Below are 17,138 nucleotides of genomic sequence, written 5' to 3'. Positions count from 1 at the left end.
CTGCTGAAGAAGTGGGACTCCTGCAACCTGAGGAACCTGTGTCCGTCCTCTGCACGGACTACATGGACTATTCTGGCCTTCCCCATCCCCATAGATTTCAAACTTCCCTAGCCTCCCTCCAGCCTCGCTGTCCCCAAGCCCCCTTAAGCTCTACCCCTCTGCCCAGACATGACCTTCCCCTGTTCCCACAATCCACAGTGACCCACAATTTGCCTCCACCTGCACACAGAAACAGCCCACCTTGCCCCTACCCAATTAACCCTCCTCCCCATCTCTGGACAATTTTCTCCTCTTCATCCTTCTCTCATGTACTCTACCAGGGCACTGGGCCATGTCCGTGTGAGGGGAGGGGAGTGGTGTCAGGCCCTGGTGCAGAAGGATCCCACAGTTTTGGGCCAGGAGAGGATAGGGCCTGGCAGAATAACCCCATCCCTCCCCTAAACTCCCTGTTCCCAGGATCCCCCATGTCTCCCTTCCCCGCATTTCCTGTTCTCAGCCCTGCCTATGATTTGTACCTGGATCACCAGGCTGTAGGTGTTTGGAGTCAGGGGAAAGGTCTCAGGTTATGGTAGGGCTGGATCCCCCAGTTTACAGACAGGAGATGATGGGGTCTAGCAGATTGACTTCACCCATCCCACCCCCATGCAGTTCAGGTACTGTGGACCTAACCTCCCACCACATGGTCACTGACCACCCCTGCCCACTGCAGAGAACTTGGACCAACCCCCACCTGCCCTGCATGGACCCACCTCCTGTTTCCAAACCCACAGATGCTCCTTAAGATCCTAGCAGCTAATGCCATCAGGTTGGCTGTAGAGCAGGTGTAGGCAATTATTTGGGGCAGAGGGCCACTTACTGAGTTTTGGCAAGCCATCGAGGGCCGTATGACAGGCAGCCCAGGGCAGAATAATATTAATTTTCTAAAATTTTTAGGGGCCCCATGGGCTAGATAGAATAGCTTGGTGGGCCACATCTGGCCCCCGGGCTGCATTTTGCCCACCCCTGCTGTAGAAGAAACTGCCAGTCTTGGGAAGACATCAAACCAGATCTGAGTCCAGAGTAAGACAGCCTGACCTGAGGAAAGGAGAAACTATTTGTGGTGTGTGGAAAAGGGGAGGGGGGACAGCCAGGAGGAGGTCTCCTGGGGCACCAGCCAATCATTCCTGGCCTGTACCCTGGGCTTGTGTCACCTGTATTCAGGCGGACAGAAGAGCCTGCGAAGCATGCTGGAATATGTGTTTTGAGTCCCATTATTTGGGTGCTTTTAGCATTGCAGGCTGCCTGAAGAACATGCAGACAGCCCTTTGCGTTTATGGATAGGAAAATCATTGGAAAATCAACCAGTTAAACTTTTCATTGGAAATCAACCAGTTAATCAACTAATCAAATTTCCATTGGAAAATCAACCAGTTAAACTTCAACTGAATGATTTGAACTTTTGTACGCACCATAAGAGAACTTAATTGCTTAAATGTGGTCCTGTTCCACCTTGCTTAAGTCCCTGACTGATTACAAAAAGTGGATGTATCCTCTTCTTGCTCTCTATTTTGTCTGACTTTATCTTATAGCTAAGATTATGGCATACTGTGAAAGCAGGTATATTAACATTATTTTTCAGGAGCTTGAACAGGGTAGAATAGGATCATACCTAGGCACTGGATAGATGGAATAAGATCTGGTTCAAACTCACTAATATTAACAAATAAAAAGTCTGACTAATGACATTTAAATGTACTTTAGAACCCATATTATTCATATCCCAGAACAAGAAATAGTTAAGGTGCAAGATGCGTGCATACTTTGCACTCTTAATATTGCCAATAGTACTGTTGAAAATGTGCTCCAAATACATCAAAAGGCTTTCAGTTCCATTTACACCAAATACAAAATGAAGACATACTTCACCAAACTTGCACTTCAGTGTAAAACCTTTACGATGACTTTTTATTTTTAAATCAATGATACAAATAGATCAGCACATCTGATAGTCACACATCACATGCATTTGGAAAATTATTATGCTTTAATACTGCTGAAGTCATTACTCACTTTTTTGCTTTACAGCCCACATCCATCTTCTGTGGATTAAACACAAAAAGAGACAAATGCACACACACACTGACCTCTAGGTTATACCAGCAAAATGAAAATGCATTTCAGTGATTCACACCCTAATTTAAGATAATAATGGATTTAATACAAAATCTGTTTTAAATAGGTATTTTCACTGTGTGCATCACAGCTAACTGCATCTTACCTCCGTATGTGTCATCAGCATGATTTCAACAATTTAATTTTTATATCCTCAGTTTAAGCTCTTACTATTTTAGCTAGAGAAATAACTACTAGCCTCTTTCTGGGCTAGCCATTAATGGAGGACACTCCTGGTTTGTCACACAGCTGTTTAGTAGTTTGCAGTGGAGTATAGAATATTGGGACTCTTGGATCCTTTCATTGGCTTTAGAAAAGTATGAGTTACAACTGAGAGATGTGGTTTTGAAAGGTAGCCTGATGCAGTTAGTAAGATTGCATTTTCTCATGTTAGGGAGCTGAGTGATCTCGCATAAGATCTCTGCTACTTACGTAAAAGATCGGTGGGTTGGAATGTTCAGTCACTTTTCTTTAGGTGTCTTCTAGTTTAGGATTATGACCTCAGTTGTTAATAAGGAAAACAAAATGCATGATGATTTAAACATTTAGGAATGGTAAACTTTGAATACCAAGTCAGATAACTTCTGCTAGTCTGAAGAATTAGTATTCTCTGTTGTTGCTGTTAGTTTACATTAGAAACGAGTCACAATTCTTACAGTGTTTGTGCCACACCAGATTTTCAATCTGTCAGGTTTACCTTCCTGTGCTTGTTTTTCTGTTATGGCTGAATGTAATAGATGGCTGATGCCTTGTGTATAATTTATGTTTTAGGAAATGTCCCACGAGTATCAATGATATAGTCAAAGACTAATTCATAGACTGGTTTTGGTGGCTCCCCCCAGCCACCACCAATAGACACTTCTGAAAGTAACAGAAACCAGAAAATTCATCAAAAGTTACCATGTTTTCAGCAAAACAACATGGGAAATTAAAATAATGCTCAAAATTAATGTTTCGGTTTTTCTGGTAGTAATGTTCTAGCCCCAATAGTCCAGGAAATATGTGGGGGAGAAATATTTTTGAAAAAAGGAAAGTGAATACCTGAAGAAGAATGATTTGCATCTGAAATCTCTCCCAACCATTTTATTGGATCTTAGTTGGTCCAATAAAATTAATGACCCATAAAAATCCTTGACTTTACTCAAAATGAATTTGTTTGCCACTTCAATAAGTTTTTACAATGTACAATGCAAAGTTTTAAATCCTTTTAGAAATCATCACTCTATCAGAACCATAACTGTTTTGTGTCCCTCTGTGCCATAATAAAGACAGATACCTCTGCCATTCTCCAGTCCAAGGAGAGTAGTCTGGACCCAAGGATGGAAGTGTGTAAGACACAGGGAATCAGGCCTCTGAACAACAGTGTCTTAACAGAAAACAATAAGAATAACTCTTGTCAAAATAGCAATCCAATACAATGGACTTTGTGTTTTTTCCTAACACAGAGTCTTCATGTTCTAGAGTTTGAGTGACATAAAGTACTAAAGGCCATTTGCCCAGATGATTATGAATTCTATAAGTAAAGGAAGCTTAATGTTGGAATTATCATCTTGACAACTAAATGGCATTATAAAATTAACTGACATTCTGACTTGGCTTTAATTTGGTTGTGAACCAAATACAATATAAGGTCTTAAAAATGAACTAGGGCATTCTTAGATGGTATTAGCTGGGATGAAACCAGTGAGGTAATGGACTAGGAATTTGCTGAATAAAGACCTCAGAAAATAAAGGCCATAACACTTATGTGCTTTGTTCAGAATGTCAGAATTTAGGAACTTGGCATTTAGGGAAGTCTCTGATTCTCTGGGATTACAGAAAAAGAGCTTTAATTCTTCTCTACCTCCTGTAAAACTAAGCACAATCAAAACCCAACCATTTCCCCACAAAACAAACAAACAAACAAGCAAGCAAATACATAAATAATGTTACCCTTATATCCCTCATTTTCCATTATACAGGATCAGTTATGGTAGGTAAAGACAAGGGATCTGAACATTTATAAGAACATGTTACCTTTCTATAGTAACTAGACTGTTACAAATTTTACTGGTATGAATTAATGTACTGTAAGTAAAAAGAATATACTCATAAGTAAAAATAATTTGTGATAATTTTTTATGGTATTTTTTTCTTAATTGTTATGCAAAAGTTTCATCAGGAGTGTGGATTAATTCTGAAAATCAGACAATCATAGAAACATAAAAAATAGGGTAGGATAGGACCTCAGGAGGTCATCTAGTCCAACCCCCTAGTCCAAAACAGGACAATCCCCAACTAGATCATCACCAAGGCTTTGTCTAGCCGGGTCTTTAAAACCTCCAAGGATATAGCTTCCACCACCTTTCTGGGTAACCTGTTCCAGTGTTTTACTACCCTCCCAGTGAGAAAATTCTTCCTAATATCTAACCTAAATTTCTCTTGCTGCAACTTGAGACCATTGCTCCTTGTTCTGTTATTTGCCACCGCTGAGACCAGTTTAGCTTAATCCTCTTTGGAACCTCCTGTCAGGTAGTTGAAAGCTGATTTAAATCCCCTCTCAGTCTTCTCTTCTCTAGACTGAATAAGCCCAGTTCCCTTAGCCTCTCCTCATAAGTCATGTCCCTCAGCCCTCTAATTATTTTCACTGAACTCCACTGGACTCTGTCCAATGTGTCCACATCCTTTCTGTAGTGTGGGCCCCAAAACTGAACACGGTACTCCAGTTGTGGCCTCACTAGTTCTGAATAGAGGGGAACAATCACTTCCTTTGATCTGATGGCAACACTCCTACCAGTACAGCCCAGTATACCATTAGCCTTCTTGGCAATGAGGGCACATAGTTGGCTCATACTTAGCTTATTGTCCACTGTAACCCCCAGGTCCTTTTCTGCAGAGCTGCTGCCCAGCCAGTCAGCCCCCAGGCTGTACCAGCACATGGGATTCTTTCATCCTAAGTGCAGGATTTCGCACTTGTCCATGTTGAACCTCATGAGATTTCTTTTGGCCCAATTCTCCAATTTGTCTATGTCACTCTGAATCCTAGCCCTACCCTTCAGCGTATCTACTACCCCCTCCTGCTTGGTGACATCTGCAAACTTGCTGAGGGTATACTCTATTTTCCAGGTCAAACTGATGGCTTTACTTTTTATGATTTAGCTACAGTTAAATTCCATTTATTACCTCATTTTTAATTTATTTATTGGTTAGATTAGATTCTTGTTCTAATGAGCATCTCTCAGACTTGACATAGTATGAAATATGTAATTTACTTCTTGTTCTGGATGTCCTTTTGAGTGTGTTTTTATGCACACGTGTGTGTGTGTGTCTGTGCATGGAATTGTTGATCCCTTGTTCTAATTTAGTTTTCCAAAATACTGAAATATTGCCAGAAATTCCATATCTAAAATACTTAAACGCTTTCATCAGTATAATATTTGAATACCTTAAAACTTTTTAGTACATTTATACTCACAGTCTAAGTACAGACAGTCAAAAATCACAAGGAAGAATTGATCAAATCTATGCAGGTTTCTCTAACCTATGTAGATTGATCCAGTAATGAATAGAACTCATGTTCACTTTTCTGTTGGCCAAGGCAGGCAGATAACTGCACTGGCCAAGGCCAGAAGGCAGGGGGTGCTCCTGCATGCCTCCTAGCTCCACTAGGCTGCAATTGCCCCAGGCCTGCCCCCTCACAAGGCCCCTGCCTGTCAGTCACAGACGGATGGGTGTTGGGGAGAACAGACCTCCCTCTCATCCTGTCCCCCATAGTTGGGGTCTGCACAGCAGGTGAGGGGAAAGCCCCTAAGGTGGGGCCTTTCCCCCCCTTGTAACCCAGTCCCCCCCGCCTTGCCCCTCCATGTCTGAGTGATGAGGGGCCAATGAGGGTGCAGGGCTAGAGCAATGCCAGCTGGGGGAACTGGACTATGGGTGCGGGGTGGTGGGGGAGTCCTACTACAGGGATTTCCCTCCTGCTGTATAGACCCTGGCTGGGATGGGCTAGGGCAGGGGTCCATTCCCTGCTGTGCCATCACCAACTGGGCTGGAGAGCAGGGGCTTTGCTGCCTTAGCTCTGACAGCCCAGAGGTGGTGGCCCCCAGCTGAGCTGGAGCAGATGAGATGGGGCAGAAGCTAGACTGCCTTCCCTGCGAGGAAAGGTTAGCAGGGGGACAGGGGGGATCAAAGCATCCTGGGATGCTGAGGGGCTGCAACTTAACTTTTTTTGAGAGGGGATCTGGAACAGAAGAACAGACTGGTCTAACCTAAAGTGATTCAATCTGATACTATATCCATCCAGGTCTACCTTAAACCATTTTCTGCTGTTTGAAATTGGTCTTTGTGCACTGAACCTCTGTTCTCTCACAAGTTTAGACCATGTTCTGTTCAATTATACCAGTTAATGTGTAATTTCTGTCCCTAGATACAATATCCTTCTGTAGTGAGGGAAACATTGGGTGCACCTAGATGTGCCCCTGACTGTGCATTTGGTACCGTGCAGTCATTTAGTATTTTGCAGTCTTGACAGTGCAGTTATTTTTAGACACTACATGGCCATAGCAACAAGCTACAGAAATGTAATGTCAGCGTCACAATTTGTGCCCACTGATGGTATGTCACATAGCTTGTCGCTATGGTGACGTAGCATCTCATGTAGATGCACCCACTGTATCCTACATTACATATAGGGAATGGAGACAAGAAAAAAATATACTGATCACTGAAGGTCACACAAAGTCCAAGGCAAAACAGGAAGTTGAAGCCAGGTTTCCTAAGTCCTCCACAGGTGTCCTGGACACTGAATCATTGGGTTTGGTTTTTTTTAAGCCAGTGAGGAGATCACAAATTGATTATCTCACACTATTTCAGAAAGCGTGTATGTGGGTAGAAGGTGAGAAAGCAGGGTGAAGGAGGGAAGGGCTGCTTTTCTTTGTTTGGTTTTGTTTTGGTCTCCTGAAGTTGGAGAACAAGTTGTTTGGCTAGCCATTTGAGGATGTCTATCCAATACTAGGAATAGTATTGTCCATTCTAAATTTTACACAACATGTTCCACCTCCTAAATTCATTGCTCCTGGGTCTGAATTCAAAATAACTTTCTATGATAAGGTAAGGCAAAAGACACAGATTCTAGTCAGTTTTCTTAGAATAATAAGTTTCCTTATTATTCTAAAATGTTAGGTAATTATCTTTCAATTTTTTATACTAATATGGATAAGTGTGTGTATGCAGATGAAAATAGAATATTATTATTATTATAACTAATAATAGAATATTATTCTATAACTTGCAGGTAGACTTAATTACTATTGATTACTAAAGTTATCATATATATTGTGTTTGTGCATATACATACATATATGCTCTCACACCTTTTGGAGGGAATAAAAGCTTAAAGTGAATCTTTGCTATTTTTACACATCATTTTCCACTGGAGAAGATAGACTTATTTGCATATTTATTAAATATATTTTACCCTGGATATTCATAACTATGATGCCACATCTCATTTACAGTCTATTCCTACAAGCATCTTAGGTCATTATGTGGAAAATTCTGTAGAAAAATGTAATACATATTGGCCCCAAATTTAAAATAGAATATAATAGGAACTGGTAGAGATTATGAGCCTAAGGCCATAAAATTCAACAAATGCAATCGTTCTTAAGGTAACAATAGCATTAACTCAACCTTGGAAACAGAGTAACAAGTTAGAGTGGTCACCTGTGAAAAGTCAGCATTTACCTATCATGGCCACATAATTGAATATGAAATGTTGCACGTGTGCTTTATTTTGTTATAGGGAAGGTTGGACCAACATGGTCTGTGTGTAAATGCTTACTTTTTAATGATGGTAACTATATAGTGATGCCAATTAAATAACTTATATGCTTATGAGATTGGCAAAGTCCAGATTCAGTCCATATTAATGCAGACAAGGAGGAGAGAGGCAGAGAAAGTAGCAACAGGAAAAAGTATATGGCAGTTGATTCACTTGCAAATATTCCCCTAAAACTACTAGCAACTGGGTAGGCTGATCTTCCACGACTGCTAGCTTTCCTTTCTGTGCAGTCAGTTATATGTGTAATAGACTACTGTATAGGTTTATGCAGCAACTCAGTAATTTAATTTACCCTTCTCTACCATTAATTAGGGGCAGGTTTTTAAAGACATGCTGATATGGGGACATGAAGATAGGTACTAATTGGAAGGTTTGAGAGGACTAAGACACCATGGGCCTCCAAGCTTATCTGTGGCCCTTCAGGGCAATTGATAGGTTTTGCCCCTGCTCCTGGGCAGCATGTAGACTTCTTATGAGTGAGTACTGGGGAGCTGTCAAAGGGAGACCACAAAGAGAAGGAAAAGGTAGAATTAAATACAAATACAAATGGGGAAGGGAGGACCTACGAAGTTCCAGTATGGAACAGAAAAAAATATGGAAAGCAAGGGAGAAAAAAAGACTGTCTGGGAATGGGAGGGGGGGCCACTGATGAATATATTTGCCTAGGGATTAGCCCACCCCAAAATGCTGGTTTCAATTTAAACAAAAAGTAGGCAATTTTACAGACCTTCAACAGTGAAAATGGGGTGCTTGTAACCAATTAAGTAGTTCCCAGTTTTACTTTGCACTTAGGCAGTTAAGACAGATAGAGGTTTCCTTCTGAAATGCAGAATAAAAATAAAACAAAACAAAGTACCATGTATTTATATATAGTGGATGTGATTGTAATGCCATTCTCAAAGATATAAAGTCAATGGAATCAGATCACCATACATTAGTTTAGGAGCAATTCTAATACACTGGCATCAAACATTCTGACCATTGCCAGCAGCGAAATAAAAGGAAAGCACTAGTATGGTATAAACTAGCCTTATCAGCAATCCTATCTCTGTTGTTTTTGTTGTTGTTGCTATTGAACAAAGATGGGGCTGGCTAAAAGAAGGACCCTCTTCCTAGCCACCATTTGATGTCTGATTCAGTATACTTATTACAGATATCTCTGTAATTCTGAATGCATTATCTGGAAGAATAGAATTTGACTTTATGCCTAAGATATTTACAGTCCTGTCAAAACTTCCACTTTCTTCTGTACTATTAGGAAGAAGTACATATCCTTTGGGAGGGCGGAGGAGTCTATATAAAATAGTTAACTCAACAGAAAGATACAGCAAGAAATATGGGCAATAAAGAAGGAATTATTCCTGTGATCAGTATGAGAATCCTGGCTCTTTGTGCAGAAATTGATAGCTGTCAGGCTGATCAGTGATGATGACAATAGCCATAGGTCTATGTAAAGGAGTCCCAGAGCTTGCATCATTCTCAGAAACTTGGTAACTTGACAGGTATGAGGGGTTTTTTGAGACATCCTGAATATAACTCTGGAGGTAGTTGAAGAACTTATTTCAAACATCAATCTTTAATGAACACTGGGAATTTTTCCAGTAGTCTAGAGGAAGACAGAAATCTTCGCTTAATTTTTCCAGGTTTCTGACATACTGTATCAGTTGCCCTTAGAAAATATTTGTATTACTTTCAATATACTTTTCAAAATGCTGTTTCTATTTGAGAGGCGAAACCCCCCCAAATATTAATGGGTGTTACTATATTTCACAATGTGTGAGTTGAGGTTTGAAGCCCAAGTATTGACCCTTACATTTCCACCTCAATTTATACACCAGCCCCAGCCTCGCCAGCACACAGCTTCTTGGAAGGACTCCTGCTGTCACTGCTGCAACCGCTGGGGTACTCAGCTTCCCCAGAATCCAGCAGCTCCTTGTCTTCCTGCTGCAGCGCTCAGGGCATCAGGTAGGGAAGTGGCAGGGATGGAGGAGTGTAGTGCAGAGCATGGGCCTGAGGTGGGTGAGGGGGTGAAGCCTGTGCTCAGGGGGGTGGTGAGAGCCTGGAGCTTAGGTGGGCAGGCTGTGGGTATGGGAGAGGGTGTGAGGGAAGGTGGGGACCCCCCACACAGTTCACCCATGGCGCACAGCTGCTGGCAGGCTGTGGGTGCTTCTGGTACATGCAGGCACTGCTGCCCTGTGGCGTTCGGTTCTGCTAGTGCTCATGCATCGCCAGAGGAAGCTATGTGCACTGGACCTGGTTCCCTTTGTGGTGGAGAAGAGCAGGCTGTCTGGCTCACCTCTATTGCACTGTTCAGTGGGGCCAGGGCCAGGGCCAAGCCTGGGGCTGGGCTCGGTGCTTGCCTGGCATAGCCCAGGCAGCACCTTTCCCAGTCCCTGTGAGTGGTTCTGCCTGGGCCATGCCAGCCAAGTGTCAAGCTGGCCCCATCTGCTGCGAATGGTGCTGCAGGGCACTGAGCCTGGCACCACTCACAGGGGACGGGGACTGGGATGGGGCCAGGCTTGGCATTTGGCTCAAGCAGCGCCGCTCATGGGGTATGGGGTGTGCCAGCTGAGCCCAGCTCTGAGTTATACACTGTGCCTATCCTAATCCTAACTTTTTGCACTGGAAAGCTGGGTCTGACTTATACACTATGTTGACCTATACACCATGCTGACATACACACCGTAAAATATGGTATATTTGCAGCAAAACGCATAAGAATCAGCAAATATTACACCAACATTTACACACACACAAATCCTAGTTCTCTCAACCTCAATAAATGCCCTTCATCATTTTTCCCCATCTACTTTTTCACCACCTCAAAACAAAATAGCTATCAACCCAAACAGTTTAAAATACATTGTTTGAATAATAAAGAACTCTTTGGCAGGAGGTTTTCAGGGGGACTTACAGCATATTTAATCATATTCTATAGTGCTGATTTTGCTTCTGTATTTTCTAGTGCAAGTAGAATATAGAAAATTGACTATAACATGGTTCTTCATTAGACATTCAGAACAAGAGCTACCAAATTTTCTGGTTTATTTCCATATTTATCAATGTTGGCTGTAAAACTAAATGTATCACTGCCATATATCTTACATTTTTTGAGACAGCCTCACTTTAGAGAAGTATATTTTGTTGGACTCACTAGATATTGATCACAAAGCTTCGTCAAGGAAGGCACTGAATAACTTTAGTAATAGCACTGGGCCACTAAAATATTTAGAAGTGACTAAGATATGAACATTAAAGAAAAGGAAGAAGTGTGAGGGAACTAATTAGTGAAAGAGAACTTCTGTATTAGCATACCTACTTTCATGATGAAAAACATTTTCTCTTTAAGTGCCAGAACAATTTTATTTCAGGCACCTAAAATGTTTTCTTTAGTCTCAAACACTAGATTTATACAGAGATCCAGATCTGTTCCATATGCTGTGTTCCAAATATGCAACAGTTTACATATATTGAATAAACAGCAAGTTAACATTTGAAAACTTCTCAGAAATTATTTCCAAAGAGTTGTATCAGAGCTAGTGTCTGAACAGTTTGACTCTCCCTCTAAGAGTCTGATACATATTTAATGAACTTACAGATGGGCTCTGAAAGCAGTGTTAGACCATAAAATATTCTCGTTAACATCCTGCCTGAAAAGCTGACAATATTTTGTTCATTCACAACTTTTAAAATGTTAAAACTTTCTTTTTTCCCGAGTGCCCCCTAAAGCATTAATTTGCTGCTTTGGCTGACTTTCTAAAGCTTATAATTGGGCCATCCACAGGAGCTAATCAGCTATCATGAAAATCCATGCAGATGAAGATCAGGGAGACAAGTTCATGGCTCAAAAGTGCACATTTAAGAAATCCATCTCTTTTTTTTTAATAATAAAAAAGCCTGCAATTAAAATTATCAGAGGAATTTAACTTTATCCTTTTCAAACAGCATTAGACTCTTTGCTTGGGGAAAAAAAAAAAAAAAAAAAACTGATCAGAGAAGAAAAAAAATCCTCTTTTAATCAAAGCTGCTCTTTAGGAGGCGCTACAAGACTGCAAATATGTGTACTTACCAGCAAACATAACTGTCTGGCAGCATTTATTCAGCTTGGGAATTAGCTGTTCCTGATACAAATTATACAGCATATCTGTCAGTGGTTGCTGGCTTTCTGTATATTTTATGGGCCAAAATCATTTGCACTGTAATACCAGTAGCTTTAAAAAATTACATTTCCAGATCTTTATTTCTTATGAATCAGCCTTCCAGATAATACATCTTTGCTTGGTCCCCCATTTTTGATATCTATTCTAATTCATATAGTACAGTTGCTGATTATAAGTACAATTGTTACTGCATGTGTCAAAGACAGGGCCAAAATATCTTGTCAGTTAATTTACCTGAACTTTTTAATATTATTGTTGACACTGTGGTTGCTGTTATTATGCAGGCCCCCTTCCTTTTCCCAGCTGGCTCTGAGATAAGTGCTCTTTGGAAAAGTGCACAGAGGCTTTTTCCTTTTCATGTAATTTAATGAAATTTAGTATTCAGGGATTATTTCTTTGTAATGTGCAAGGTATGTGGAAAAGAAATCATTATACTCCGACTCATTATGCTTCAGTAAACTGTGATGGAAATTTTGTGTAGTATAGGCATTTGTAAATGATCATGCTGAATTCTCTACTCAGGAAGGCAACAGTGTTCTTGTAAATTGCTTATGATTACACCCTTGAAAATTAGTTTTTCTTCAAGATGTCATATATGTATTCCTCCAAGTAATGAACTAATATTGAAATATATTTCACAGGTAATATTACATTATCTAGTAGCCATAAAATTCAGCATTTTAAGGAGTGATATATTTTATTAGACCATCTGAGTAGTTGGAAAAAAGTTCTTAGCAAGCTTTCAGGCGCAGTCACCCTTCATCAGGCATAGGGAGTCTCTGCTGGTCTGAGACTCCAAGGAATGAGAGAAGCTAAAAGTGTGGTAGGATGCCAGTGAAAATGTAAATAGGTATAGATAAGCAAGACAAAAGGTAAAGCAGGAGAGGGGAGGGGGAAAAGAGCAGGGGGAAAGAGGAAAAAAGGTTCAGAGACAGGCAACAGTGATAAAATACAAAGTGGAAAAGAGGCTGTTTATAAAAAAGAAAATTGTTGGAGATCAGGGAAGCGTTCTTTCCTGCTTTCCTGATCTCCATCTATTCCCTTTTTCACAGACAGCCTCTTTTCCACCTTGTATTTTATCACTGTTGTCTGTCTCTGACCCATTTTTTTTCTCTTTCCCCCTGTTCTCTTTTCCCTCCCCTCCCCTAATTTACCTTTTGTCTTGCTTATCTCTACCTATTTACATTTTCACTGGCATCCTACCACATTTTTAGCTTCTCTCATTTCTTGGAGTCTCAGACCAGCAGACTCCCTATACCTGAAGAAGGGTGACTGTGCCTGAAAGCTTGCTAAGAACCTTTTTCCAACTACTCAGATGGTCTAATAAAAGATATCACATCTAACCAAAGAACCCTGCCTGCCCATGTCCTTAGACCAGCATGGGTACAACCAAAAACTTAGCAGCATTTTAAGGAAGTATTCTCAAGATTATTTATTTTTCTATTTCTCCTTAATCTCTAATACCTTTGCATTCTTTTTGGTTCATTTTATTATGCTATAAGATCTAACATATGCAGCACATTTTAAAACAATGTATTCAGCTATGGATTTGATCTGATTCAGCTTTTTCATGGTTTGTTTTTAAACAAGTCTGTACAAACTTTTTGTAGCAAATCAGTAGAGAATATAAAATAAGGCACTCATCCTTGAATGAAGTTTCCAGGGACAGATCCATGGGGGTGAGGCAGTGAGGGTACACAGTCCCTTCCACCACCAGTAGTGACTATTGCTGACCTGGGTACAGGGAGAGCCCCAGGGCTGCTCCTACCCTTCTCCAGCAATGGGCTGTGGCTGTGGGGGTGCTGGGCAGGGCATAGTGGTGGCTGATGGGTTTCCCTTCTTTTGCATCTGTTGATCCCCTGGGATCCCCACCAGCAGGGAGCAGGCACTGAAAGGAAGAACCTATTCCCAAATGCTGCCACCATCCCGGGTTGAAGCAGGCATGAGGTAGGGGGAGCCCAGAGCTGCTCCAGCTGTGGGCTGCATGGAGCAGCTATACAGGGTACTGAGTTTGGCTGGGCTGTGGCACACAGGTTCCTTCTTCCAGTGTCATCTCCTTGGCCAGCAGGAGACAGTGGGCTGAGGAGAGGAGGAAGGCCAGACACAGGCAGGCTGGAAAGAGGAACCTGTTCACCACCACCACTGTCACCAGCCAAATCCCCAACCTGATGTAGCTGCTCCCTGAAGCCCCAGCAATAGCAGATTGGGGCTCCCCCTGTACCTGCATCAGCCAGGGACAGTAGCAGCAGTGGGGAGGAGTGTGGGTTCCTCCTTTCAGCATCTGATGCCAGCCAGGGGAGACGTCTGGGGCTGGGTTGACTGGGAGCAGGTGCTGGAGGGAGGAACCTGTGCCCTGCTGATGCTGTTCCCAGGAGAGCCCCAGCATACTGAGCAGCTGGTCTTAGAGCCCCTGGCAGGAGCAGGGCAGGAGTGGCTCTGTGTTTCCACCTATGTTCAGATCAGCTGAGGACAGCAGCAATGGCAGCAACCTGGGTCCCTCCCTTCAGGCACCTGATCTCTGCCCAGCTTCCCTGGACTCCCTATTCAAGGGGTTGAGGGGGGCTCTTGACTTGCATCCCCCTCCATGATCTGAGGGGTAGTGTGCCTCTCCCCTTCTTAAGGAGACTCTAGATCTGCTCATGGGAGTTTCCTTTTACATTCAAAATCAAAACTTCATAGCTTTGGTCTTTATAATGGGGTTAAACTAGAATTCTTTCCCCCTCAGACTTCTAGATCTATGTAGAGGTACTGGTCATGTACCAAGTAGTTTTCATAAGTCATTTTTTTTTTAGAGCCAACTAATAGTCTAGGCTAGACTACTTTAATGTGTACGTGTATATGAATGTGTGGGAGAGAGAGAGAGACCATAGACAAAGACAGAGAGAGTCTTCCTAGCAATACAAAAATAGAGCAGGAGATGTTAGGATGTCTGCTGCCACCCACTCACACATACAGTGAAGAATAGTGAATGCTTGCTGAATGCTAGAAGCTATACAAATGGAGATGCGTGCTGTCCCTGACCCAAAATTGCTTGCAATCTAGTTACTAACTTGTCTGCTTCAACATCAGTCCCAATAAATTGAAACTACTAACAGTGTTATCTCTCCTCTATGTTAGCATTTAAACACCTCCATTTCTATCTCTTTCTAACAGGCTGGCAGCATAAGTTCAGATATTATTGTTACGTATTATATTTAACCTCTTGGTAACTGCTTAAGATGAGGAGGAATAAGCAGGCATTTAATTTCTTTATGGAACCAGACAGAAAAAGCAATAGCAGCCTCCACACCAAACACAGATATATTAGACAGAGGGATTTCACTGAGTATTGTTTTCTGAAGAAAGGTATGTCTGAGAGAAGAGGCTGACAGACCAGGGAGAACATAGAAATGTAGCACCAAGCATAGCCACAGAAATAATACTCATGTGGCCTTGAGAAAAAGCTGGGAGAGAGCAATCAAGTACTTTTGTTCTGTGTGCTATGTAGGAGAGGCCTTGGAGTGTGAACAAAACCCCCCCTATTTCCTGTGGTGTTCAGGGAACTAAGATATTGTATATCCTTAGTACCGATAAACAGTATTGAAGCAAAGATTTTTGACTCCATCATCAGTTTTCATCTTACAAGAACAATCCAGAAGCAATTTTCCAACATGCAAATGTAACTGCTCATGCAAAGTTTCAGTCTCACTAGATGATACTTTTAGTATTTAATGTATGACAGACCGAAGTTCCAAATGGATGACTAAATCTCTTTACATCTGAGAAGATTTGTCAGGGCTACAGGTTGGGCATTAATTGGATTGGTGTAGTTGGATTTTAAGTGGCAATTACACTTTTCTCACCTTATCAATTCTTAAGACCCCTAAATGTGGTGGTGAAGTTTGTATCAGGACACTGAAGGGCTATCTCCATTCTCTCAAGAATGTATATTCTAGGATAACTACAGCTCACAAATGATGCTAGAATATCGGTTGCTCTAATAAATACACTCAAGAACATGAATGTAAGCTACTGATATTGTGGTAGTTTTATATCAGCATGGTTCAGTGTCCTCGTAGTACAGGCTAGTTCTGCCATGATACTACTACTGACTACATCGTACTGTGGGACTGCTTGGTGCTTTTGAAGCACCCTTTCATGAAGCCAGCAATAGAATCAGAAGGTTCTTGCTTGTTAGAGCTCTCCTGGAGGAGAATCTCTTACACCACGATTGTACCAGTGAGGAAGAGTACAAGCCTCATCTCAGCCAAAATGCTATCTTTTTAAAGCAAAGTATCATTTTTGTTTTGTTTCAAGTGCTGTTTTGTTTACTTTATTTCTTCCTGCATGCTGGGTTTTCTGAGAGGGTGGGAGGGTGCTAGAGGGGGTTCGTTCAGTTAAGAATGGGGTCACAGTCCTACACGTCTCACTCTTTTCCCTTTCTCCTGCTCAGCAGCTTTTGTTCACTTTGCCATTCCCCATCTGCTGATAGGTTTATTTACTGCTGCAGCTAGCATTCCCTATTGTGTCTCAGCCTGCTTCGGCTTGCGGGCCTCTCCTATTCCCTTTCACTCATTGCTGCTACTGCTGCCTATGAGTGTGACAGTGTAATCGGAACTCTTGATTTTCTTGCTATTATACCTCCAGGATTGCTGTTTTCATGAACCCCTGGCATTAAATACACCTGATAGACTATATTGGTTCTTACATACCACAACTATCAAGGACATACATTACCCAGGAAACTACTGTTTCAGAGAAAATACTATTTTTTTATTATAAACTATATCTGAACAGCAGTAGTATGCAAGGGCAATTTGTTTTGAAAGTGCAGTTGACATTTGGAATCCTTCATCCAAAACGATGTCATGGTAGGCTGATGTTTTCTTTCTATTTTCCCTTCTACTTGTAAGGTCTCTCACTTCTCCTTCCTTGCTTCGTAAGAATGTTAATATCAAACAAAAATGACTGTAGAAATGCAAAGGTACTTATACCTTCATTAACAATTGAAAAGCTATTTTGGGTCATAA

Source organism: Alligator sinensis, unplaced genomic scaffold (assembly GCF_000455745.1).
Source record: "Alligator sinensis unplaced genomic scaffold, ASM45574v1 scaffold1122_1, whole genome shotgun sequence".
Lineage (NCBI taxonomy): Eukaryota > Metazoa > Chordata > Crocodylia > Alligatoridae > Alligator > Alligator sinensis.
Note: the sequence above shows the minus strand (reverse complement) of the source record.